We start from the raw sequence: 12,599 nt of genomic DNA on the forward strand, positions 1-12,599 counted from the left end.
ACAAAACAGACACCAGCGTACAAATTTTTTAACTTGATATACTTAAAATAATGTTGCGTCGCATAGGGTCAGCGGTAAAAATTATCGATTTCCAATATTTTAAGACGAGCCAAAAATTCATCGATTATACATTATAATAGTACATTGATTACAGAATCTTTTGGTTCCAACCAGACAACAGCGTACAAATTTTTTAACTTGATATACATAAAATAAGATTGCGTCGGATGGGGTCAGCGGTAAAAAGTATCGATTTCCAATATTTTAAGACGAGCCAAAAATTCATCGATTATACATTTTAATAGTACATTGATTACAGAATCATTTGGTACGAAACAGACACCAGCGTACAAATTTTTTAATACGATAAAAATAAAATAAGGATGCGTCGCACAGGGTCCGCGTCAAAAAAGTATCGATTTCTAATATTTTAAGACGAGCCAAAAATTCATCGATTATACATTTTAATAGTACATTGATTACAGAATCATTTGTTACAAAACAGACACCAGCGTACAAATTTTTTAACTTGATATACTTAAAATAATGTTGCGTCGCATAGGGTCAGCGGTAAAAATTATCGATTTCCAATATTTCAAGACGAGCCAAAAATTCATCGATTATACATTATAATAGTACATTGATTACAGAATCTTTTGGTTCCAACCAGACAACAGCGTACAAATTTTTTAACTTGATATACATAAAATAAGATTGCGTCGGATGGGGTCAGCGGTAAAAAGTATCGATTTCCAATATTTTAAGACGAGCCAAAAATTCATCGATTATACATTTTAATAGTACATTGACTAAAGAATCTTTTGGTACCATGCAGACACCAGCGTACAAATTTTTTAATACGATAAACATAAAATAAGTATGCGTCGCACAGGGTCCGCGTCAAAAAAGTATCGATTTCTAATATTTTAAGACGAGCCAAAAATTCATCGATTATACATTTTAATAGTACTTTGATTACAGAATCTTTTGGTTCCAACCAGACAACAGCGTACAAATTTTTTAACTTGATATACATAAAATAAGATTGCGTCGCATGGGGTCAGCGGTAAAAAGTATCGATTTCCAATATTTTAAGACGAGCCAAAAATTCATCGATTATACATTTTAATAGTACATTGATTACAGAATTATTTGGTACCAAACAGACACCAGCGTACAAATTTTTTTACTTGATATACTTAAAATAAGGTTGCGTCGCATAGGGTCAGTGGTAAAAAAGTATCGATTTCTAATATTTAAAGACGAGCCAAAAATTCATCGATTATACATTTTAATAGTACATTGATTACAGAATCATTTGGTACCAAACAGACACCAGCGTACAAATTTTTTAACTTGATATACATAAAATAAGATTGCGTCGCATGGGATCAGCGGTAAAAAAGTATGGATTTCTAATATTTTAAGACGAGCCAAAAATTCATCGATTATACATTTTAATAGTACATTGATTACAGAATCATTTGGTACAAAACAGACACCAGCGTACAAATTTTTTAATACGATAAACATAAAATAACGATGCGTCGCACAGGGTCAGCGGTAAAAAAGTATCGATTTCTAATATTTTAAGACGAGCCAAAAATTCATCGATTATACATTTTAATAGTACATTGATTACAGAATCATTTGGTACCAAACAGACACCAACGTACAAATTTTTTAACTTGATATACATAAAATAATGTTGTGTCGCATAGGGTCAGCGGTAAAAAGTATCGATTTCCAATATTTTAAGACGAGCCAAAAATTCATCGATTATACATTTTAATAGTACATTGATTACAGAATCATTTGGTACAAAACAGACACCAGCGTACAAATTTTTTAATACGGTAAACATAAAATAACGATGCGTCGCACAGGGTCAGCGGTAAAAAAGTATCGATTTCTAATATTTTAAGATGAGCCAAAAATTCATCGATTATACATTTTAATAGTACATTGATTACAGAATCATTTGTTACAAAACAGACACCAGCGTACAAATTTTTTAACTTGATATACTTAAAATAATGTTGCGTCGCATAGGGTCAGCGGTAAAAATTATCGATTTGCAATATTTTAAGACGAGCCAAAAATTCATCGATTATACATTTTAATAGTACATTGATTACAGAATCTTTTGGTTCCAACCAGACAACAGCGTACAAATTTTTTAACTTGATATACATAAAATAAGATTGCGTCGCATGGGTAAAAAAGTATCGATTTCTAATATTTTAGGACGAGCCAAAAATTCATCGATTATACATTTTAATAATACATTGATTACAGAATTATTTGGTACCAAACAGACACCAGCGTACAAATTTTTTTACTTGATATACTTAAAATAAGGTTGCGTCGCATAGGGTCAGTGGTAAAAAAGTATCGATTTCTAATATTTAAAGACGAGCCAAAAATTCATCGATTATACATTTTAATAGTACATTGATTACAGAATCATTTGGTACCAAACAGACACCAGCGTACAAATTTTTTAACTTGATATACATAAAATAAGATTGCGTCGCATGGGATCAGCGGTAAAAAAGTATGGATTTCTAATATTTTAAGACGAGCCAAAAATTCATCGATTATACATTTTAATAGTACATTGATTACAGAATCATTTGGTACCAAACAGACACCAGCGTACAAATTTTTTAACTTGATATACATAAAATAAGATTGCGTCGCATGGGGTCAGCGGTAAAAAGTATCGATTTCCAATATTTTAAGACGAGCCAAAAATTCATCGATTATACATTTTAATAGTACATTGACTAAAGAATCTTTTGGTACCAAACAGACGCCAGCGTACAAATTTTTTTACTTATTAAATTTAAATTAAGGTTGCGTCGCATAGGGTCAGCGGTAAAAAGTATCGATTTGCAATATTTTAAGACGAGCCAAAAATTCATCGATTATACATTTTAATAGTACATTGATTACAGAATCTTTTGGTTCCAACCAGACAACAGCGTACAAATTTTTTAACTTGATATACATAAAATAAGATTGCGTCGCATGGGATCAGCGGTAAAAAAGTATCGATTTCTAATATTTTAGGACGAGCCAAAAATTCATCGATTATACATTTTAATAGTACATTGATTACAGAATCATTTGGTACGAAACAGACACCAGCGTACAAATTTTTTAATACGATAAAAATAAAATAAGGATGCGTCGCACAGAGTCCGCGTCAAAAAAGTATCGATTTCTAATATTTAAGACGAGCCAAAAATTCATCGATTATACATTTTAATAATACATTGATTACAGAATTATTTGGTACCAAACAGACACCAGCGTACAAATTTTTTTACTTGATATACTTAAAATAAGGTTGCGTCGCATAGGGTCAGTGGTAAAAAAGTATCGATTTCTAATATTTAAAGACGAGCCAAAAATTCATCCATTATACATTTTAATAGTACATTGATTACAGAATCATTTGGTACCAAGCAGACAACAGCGTACAAACTTTTTCATTTGCTATACATAAATTAATGATGCGTCGCACAGGGTCCGCGTCAAAAAAGTATCAATTTCTAATATTTTAAGACGAGCCAAAAATTCATCGATTATACATTTTAATAGTACATTAATTACAGAATCATTTGTTACAAAACAGACACCAGCGTACAAATTTTTTAACTTGATATACTTAAAATAATGTTGCGTCGCATAGGGTCAGCGGTAAAAATTATCGATTTCCAATATTTCAAGACGAGCCAAAAATTCATCGATTATACATTATAATAGTACATTGATTACAGAATCTTTTGGTTCCAACCAGACAACAGCGTACAAATTTTTTAACTTGATATACATAAAATAAGATTGCGTCGCATGGGGTCAGCGGTAAAAAGTATCGATTTCCAATGTTTTAAGACGAGCCAAAAATTCATCGATTATACATTTTAATAGTACATTGATTACAGAATCATTTGGTACCAAACAGACGCCAGCGTACAAATTTTTTTACTTGATAAATTTAAAATAAGGTTGCGTCGCATAGGGTCAGCGGTAAAAAGTATCGATTTCTAATATTTTAAGACGAGCCAAAAATTCATCGATTATACATTTTAATAGTACATTGATTACAGAATCTTTTGGTTCCAACCAGACAACAGCGTACAAATTTTTTAACTTGATATACATAAAATAAGATTGCGTCGCATGGGGTCAGCGGTAAAAAGTATCGATTTCCAATATTTTAAGACGAGCCAAAAATTCATCGATTATACATTTTAATAGTACATTGATTACAGAATCATTTGGTACCAAACAGACACCAGCGTACAAATTTTTTAACTTGATATACATAAAATAAGATTGCGTCGCATGGGATCAGCGGTAAAAAAGTATGGATTTCTAATATTTTAAGACGAGCCAAAAATTCATCGATTATACATTTTAATAGTACATTGATTACAGAATCATTTGGTACCAAACAGACACCAGCGTACAAATTTTTTAACTTGATATACATAAAATAAGATTGCGTCGCATGGGGTCAGCGGTAAAAAGTATCGATTTCCAATATTTTAAGACGAGCCAAAAATTCATCGATTATACATTTTAATAGTACATTGACTAAAGAATCTTTTGGTACCAAACAGACGCCAGCGTACAAATTTTTTTACTTATTAAATTTAAATTAAGGTTGCGTCGCATAGGGTCAGCGGTAAAAAGTATCGATTTGCAATATTTTAAAACGAGCCAAAAATTCATCGATTATACATTTTAATAGTACATTGATTACAGAATCTTTTGGTTCCAACCAGACAACAGCGTACAAATTTTTTAACTTGATATACATAAAATAAGATTGCGTCGCATGGGATCAGCGGTAAAAAAGTATCGATTTCTAATATTTTAGGACGAGCCAAAAATTCATCGATTATACATTTTAATAGTACATTGATTACAGAATCATTTGGTACGAAACAGACACCAGCGTACAAATTTTTTAATACGATAAAAATAAAATAAGGATGCGTCGCACAGAGTCCGCGTCAAAAAAGTATCGATTTCTAATATTTAAGACGAGCCAAAAATTCATCGATTATACATTTTAATAGTACATTAATTACAGAATCATTTGTTACAAAACAGACACCAGCGTACAAATTTTTTAACTTGATATACTTAAAATAATGTTGCGTCGCATAGGGTCAGCGGTAAAAATTATCGATTTCCAATATTTTAAGACGAGCCAAAAATTCATCGATTATACATTATAATAGTACATTGATTACAGAATCTTTTGGTTCCAACCAGACAACAGCGTACAAATTTTTTAACTTGATATACATAAAATAAGATTGCGTCGCATGGGGTCAGCGGTAAAAAGTATCGATTTCCAATATTTTAAGACGAGCCAAAAATTCATCGATTATACATTTTAATAATACATTGATTACAGAATTATTTGGTACCAAACAGACACCAGCGTACAAATTTTTTTACTTGATATACTTAAAATAAGGTTGCGTCGCATAGGGTCAGTGGTAAAAAAGTATCGATTTCTAATATTTAAAGACGAGCCAAAAATTCATCCATTATACATTTTAATAGTACATTGATTACAGAATCTTTTGGTTCCAACCAGACAACAGCGTACAAATTTTTTAACTAGATATACATAAAATAAGATTGCGTTGCATGGGGTCAGCGGTAAAAAGTATCGATTTCCAATATTTTAAGACGAGCCAAAAATTCATCGATTATACATTTTAATAGTACATTGACTAAAGAATCTTTTGGTACCAAACAGACGCCAGCGTACAAATTTTTTTACTTATTAAATTTAAATTAAGGTTGCGTCGCATAGGGTCAGCGGTAAAAAGTATCGATTTGCAATATTTTAAGACGAGCCAAAAATTCATCGATTATACATTTTAATAGTACATTGATTACAGAATCTTTTGGTTCCAACCAGACAACAGCGTACAAATTTTTTAACTTGATATACATAAAATAAGATTGCGTCGCATGGGATCAGCGGTAAAAAAGTATCGATTTCTAATATTTTAGGACGAGCCAAAAATTCATCGATTATACATTTTAATAGTACATTGATTACAGAATCATTTGGTACGAAACAGACACCAGCGTACAAATTTTTTAATACGATAAAAATAAAATAAGGATGCGTCGCACAGAGTCCGCGTCAAAAAAGTATCGATTTCTAATATTTAAGACGAGCCAAAAATTCATCGATTATACATTTTAATAATACATTGATTACAGAATTATTTGGTACCAAACAGACACCAGCGTACAAATTTTTTTACTTGATATATTTAAAATAAGGTTGCGTCGCATAGGGTCAGTGGTAAAAAAGTATCGATTTCTAATATTTAAAGACGAGCCAAAAATTCATCCATTATACATTTTAATAGTACATTGATTACAGAATCATTTGGTACCAAGCAGACAACAGCGTACAAACTTTTTCATTTGCTATACATAAATTAATGATGCGTCGCACAGGGTCCGCGTCAAAAAAGTATCAATTTCTAATATTTTAAGACGAGCCAAAAATTCATCGATTATACATTTTAATAGTACATTAATTACAGAATCATTTGTTACAAAACAGACACCAGCGTACAAATTTTTTAACTTGATATACTTAAAATAATGTTGCGTCGCATAGGGTCAGCGGTAAAAATTATCGATTTCCAATATTTTAAGACGAGCCAAAAATTCATCGATTATACATTATAATAGTACATTGATTACAGAATCTTTTGGTTCCAACCAGACAACAGCGTACAAATTTTTTAACTTGATATACATAAAATAAGATTGCGTCGGATGGGGTCAGCGGTAAAAAGTATCGATTTCCAATATTTTAAGACGAGCCAAAAATTCATCGATTATACATTTTAATAGTACATTGACTAAAGAATCTTTTGGTACCATGCAGACACCAGCGTACAAATTTTTTAATACGATTAACATAAAATAAGTATGCGTCGCACAGGGTCCGCGTCAAAAAAGTATCGATTTCTAATATTTTAAGACGAGCCAAAAATTCATCGATTATACATTTTAATAGTACTTTGATTACAGAATCTTTTGGTTCCAACCAGACAACAGCGTACAAATTTTTTAACTTGATATACATAAAATAAGATTGCGTCGCATGGGGTCAGCGGTAAAAAGTATCGATTTCCAATATTTTAAGACGAGCCAAAAATTCATCGATTATACATTTTAATAATACATTGATTACAGAATTATTTGGTACCAAACAGACACCAGCGTACAAATTTTTTTACTTGATATACTTAAAATAAGGTTGCGTCGCATAGGGTCAGTGGTAAAAAAGTATCGATTTCTAATATTTAAAGACGAGCCAAAAATTCATCGATTATACATTTTAATAGTACATTGATTACAGAATCATTTGGTACCAAACAGACACCAGCGTACAAATTTTTTAACTTGATATACATAAAATAAGATTGCGTCGCATGGGATCAGCGGTAAAAAAGTATGGATTTCTAATATTTTAAGACGAGCCAAAAATTCATCGATTATACATTTTAATAGTACATTGATTACAGAATCATTTGGTACAAAACAGACACCAGCGTACAAATTTTTTAATACGATAAACATAAAATAACGATGCGTCGCACAGGGTCAGCGGTAAAAAAGTATCGATTTCTAATATTTTAAGACGAGCCAAAAATTCATCGATTATACATTTTAATAGTACATTGATTACAGAATCATTTGTTACAAAACAGACACCAGCGTACAAATTTTTTTACTTGATATACTTAAAATAAGGTTGCGTCGCATAGGGTCAGTGGTAAAAAAGTATCGATTTCTAATATTTAAAGACGAGCCAAAAATTCATCGATTATACATTTTAATAGTACATTGATTACAGAATCATTTGTTACAAAACAGACACCAGCGTACAAATTTTTTAACTTGATATACTTAAAATAATGTTGCGTCGCATAGGGTCAGCGGTAAAAATTATCGATTTCCAATATTTTAAGACGAGCCAAAAATTCATCGATTATACATTATAATAGTACATTGATTACAGAATCTTTTGGTTCCAACCAGACAACAGCGTACAAATTTTTTAACTTGATATACATAAAATAAGATTGCGTCGCATGGGATCAGCGGTAAAAAAGTATCGATTTCTAATATTTAAAGACGAGCCAAAAATTCATCGATTATACATTTTAATAGTACATTGATTACAGAATCATTTGGTACAAAACAGACACCAGCGTACAAATTTTTTAATACGGTAAACAAAATAAGGATGCGTCGCACAGGGTCAGCGGTAAAAAAGTATCGATTTCTAATATTTTAAGACGAGCCAAAAATTCATCGATTATACATTATAATAGTACATTGATTACAGAATCTTTTGGTTCCAACCAGACAACAGCGTACAAATTTTTTAACTAGATATACATAAAATAAGATTGCGTTGCATGGGGTCAGCGGTAAAAAGTATCGATTTCCAATATTTTAAGACGAGCCAAAAATTCATCGATTATACATTTTAATAGTACATTGATAACAGAATCTTTTGGTACCAAACAGACACCAGCGTACATATTCTTTAACTTGATATACATTAAATAAGATTGCGTCGCATGGGATCAGCGGTAAAAACGTATCGATTTCTAATATTTAAAGACGAGCCAAAAATTCATCGATTATACATTTTAATAGTACATTGATTACAGAATCATTTGGTACCAAACAGACACCAGCGTACAAATTTTTTAATACGGTAAACATAAAATAAGTATGCGTTGCACAGGGTCCGCGTCAAAAAAGTATCGATTTGTAATATTTTAAGACGAGCCAAAAATTCATCGATTATACATTTTAATAGTACATTGATTACAGAATCTTTTGGTTCCAACCAGACAACAGCGTACAAATTTTTTAACTTGATATACATAAAATAAGATTGCGTCGCATGGGGTCAGCGGTAAAAAGTATCGATTTCCAATATTTTAAGACGAGCCAAAAATTCATCGATTATACATTTTAATAGTACATTGATTACAGAATCTTTTGGTATCATGCAGACACCAGCGTACAAATTTTTTAATACGATAAACATAAAATAAGGATGCGTCGCACAGGGTCCGCGTCAAAATAGTATCAATTTCTAATATTTTAAGACGAGCCAAAATTTCATCGATTATACATTTTATTAGTACATTGATTACACAATCTTTTGGTACTAAGCAGACAACAGCGTACAAACTTTTTCATTTGCTACACATAAATTAAGGATGCGTCGCATAGGGTCAGTGGCATAAATGTATCAATTTCTAATATTTTAAGACGAGCCAAAAATTCATCGATTATACATTTTAATAGTACATTGATTACAGAATTATTTGGTACCAAGCAGACACCAGCATACAAATTTTATAACTTGACATACATAAAATAAGCTTGCGTCGCATGGGGTCAGCGGTAAAAGAGTATCGTTTTCTAATATTTAAAAACGAGCCAAAAATTCATCGATTATACATTTTAATAGTACATTGATTACAGAATTATTTGGTACCAACCAGACACCAGCGTACAAATTTTTTAATTTGATAAACATAAAATAAGGATGCGTCGCACAGGGTCAGTCGAAAAAAAGTATCGATTTCTAATATTTAAAGACGAGCCAAAAATTCGTCGATTATACATTTTAATAGTACATTGATTACAGAATCTTTTGGTTCCAACCAGACAACAGCGTACAAATTTTTTAACTTGATATACATAAAATAAGATTGCGTCGCATGGGGTCAGCGGTAAAAAGTATCGATTTCCAATGTTTTAAGACGAGCCAAAAATTCATCGATTATACATTTTAATAGTACATTGATTACAGAATCATTTGGTACCAAACAGACGCCAGCGTACAAATTTTTTTACTTGATAAATTTAAAATAAGGTTGCGTCGCATAGGGTCAGCGGTAAAAAGTATCGATTTGCAATATTTTAAGACGAGCCAAAAATTCATCGATTATACATTTTAATAGTACATTGATTACAGAATCTTTTGGTTCCAACCAGACAACAGCGTACAAATTTTTTAACTTGATATACATAAAATAAGATTGCGTCGCATGGGATCAGCGGTAAAAAAGTATGGATTTCTAATATTTTAGGACGAGCCAAAAATTCATCGATTATACATTTTAATAGTACATTGATTACAGAATCATTTGGTACGAAACAGACACCAGCGTACAAATTTTTTAATACGATAAACATAAAATAAGTATGCGTCGCACAGGGTCCGCGTCAAAAAAGTATCGATTTCTAATATTTTAAGACGAGCCAAAAATTCTTCGATTATACATTTTAATAGTACATTGATTACAGAATCATTTGGTACGAAACAGACACCAGCGTACAAATTTTTTAATACGATAAAAATAAAATAAGGATGCGTCGCACAGAGTCCGCGTCAAAAAAGTATCGATTTCTAATATTTAAGACGAGCCAAAAATTCATCCATTATACATTTTAATAGTACATTGATTACAGAATCATTTGGTACCAAGCAGACAACAGCGTACAAACTTTTTCATTTGCTATACATAAATTAATGATGCGTCGCACAGGGTCCGCGTCAAAAAAGTATCAATTTCTAATATTTTAAGACGAGCCAAAAATTCATCGATTATACATTTTAATAGTACATTAATTACAGAATCATTTGTTACAAAACAGACACCAGCGTACAAATTTTTTAACTTGATATACTTAAAATAATGTTGCGTCGCATAGGGTCAGCGGTAAAAATTATCGATTTCCAATATTTCAAGACGAGCCAAAAATTCATCGATTATACATTATAATAGTACATTGATTACAGAATCTTTTGGTTCCAACCAGACAACAGCGTACAAATTTTTTAACTTGATATACATAAAATAAGATTGCGTCGCATGGGGTCAGCGGTAAAAAGTATCGATTTCCAATGTTTTAAGACGAGCCAAAAATTCATCGATTATACATTTTAATAGTACATTGATTACAGAATCATTTGGTACCAAACAGACGCCAGCGTACAAATTTTTTTACTTGATAAATTTAAAATAAGGTTGCGTCGCATAGGGTCAGCGGTAAAAAGTATCGATTTGCAATATTTTAAGACGAGCCAAAAATTCATCGATTATACATTTTAATAGTACATTGATTACAGAATCTTTTGGTTCCAACCAGACAACAGCGTACAAATTTTTTAACTTGATATACATAAAATAAGATTGCGTCGCATGGGGTCAGCGGTAAAAAGTATCGATTTCCAACATTTTAAGACGAGCCAAAAATTCATCGATTATACATTTTAATAGTACATTGATTACAGAATCATTTGGTACCAAACAGACACCAGCGTACAAATTTTTTAACTTGATATACATAAAATAAGATTGCGTCGCATGGGATCAGCGGTAAAAAAGTATGGATTTCTAATATTTTAAGACGAGCCAAAAATTCATCGATTATACATTTTAATAGTACATTGATTACAGAATCATTTGGTACCAAACAGACACCAGCGTACAAATTTTTTAACTTGATATACATAAAATAAGATTGCGTCGCATGGGGTCAGCGGTAAAAAGTATCGATTTCCAATATTTTAAGACGAGCCAAAAATTCATCGATTATACATTTTAATAGTACATTGACTAAAGAATCTTTTGGTACCAAACAGACGCCAGCGTACAAATTTTTTTACTTATTAAATTTAAATTAAGGTTGCGTCGCATAGGGTCAGCGGTAAAAAGTATCGATTTGCAATATTTTAAAACGAGCCATAAATTCATCGATTATACATTTTAATAGTACATTGATTACAGAATCTTTTGGTTCCAACCAGACAACAGCGTACAAATTTTTTAACTTGATATACATAAAATAAGATTGCGTCGCATGGGATCAGCGGTAAAAAAGTATCGATTTCTAATATTTTAGGACGAGCCAAAAATTCATCGATTATACATTTTAATAGTACATTGATTACAGAATCATTTGGTACGAAACAGACACCAGCGTACAAATTTTTTAATACGATAAACATAAAATAAGAATGCGTCGCACAGGGTCAGCGGTAAAAAGTATCGATATCCAATATTTTAAGACGAGCCAAAAATTCATCGATTATACATTTTAATAGTACATTGATTACAGAATCTTTTGGTACCAAACAGACACCAGCGTACAAATTTTTTAACTTGATATACATAAAATAAGATTGCGTCGCATGGGATCAGCGGTAAAAAAGTATGGATTTCTAATATTTTAAGACGAGCCAAAAATTCATCGATTATACATTTTAATAGTACATTGATTACAGAATCATTTGGTACCAAACAGACACCAACGTACAAATTTTTTAACTTGATATACATAAAATAATGTTGTGTCGCATAGGGTCAGCGGTAAAAAGTATCGATTTCCAATATTTTAAGACGAGCCAAAAATTCATCGATTATACATTTTAATAGTACATTGATTACAGAATCTTTTGGTACCAAACAGACACCAGCGTACAAATTTTTTAA

The sequence above is a fragment of the Prenolepis imparis genome, unplaced genomic scaffold (assembly GCF_030444845.1).
Source record: "Prenolepis imparis isolate NDT839.2.m4 unplaced genomic scaffold, iyPreImpa1.0 SCAF_13, whole genome shotgun sequence".
NCBI classification, from domain to species: domain Eukaryota; kingdom Metazoa; phylum Arthropoda; class Insecta; order Hymenoptera; family Formicidae; genus Prenolepis; species Prenolepis imparis.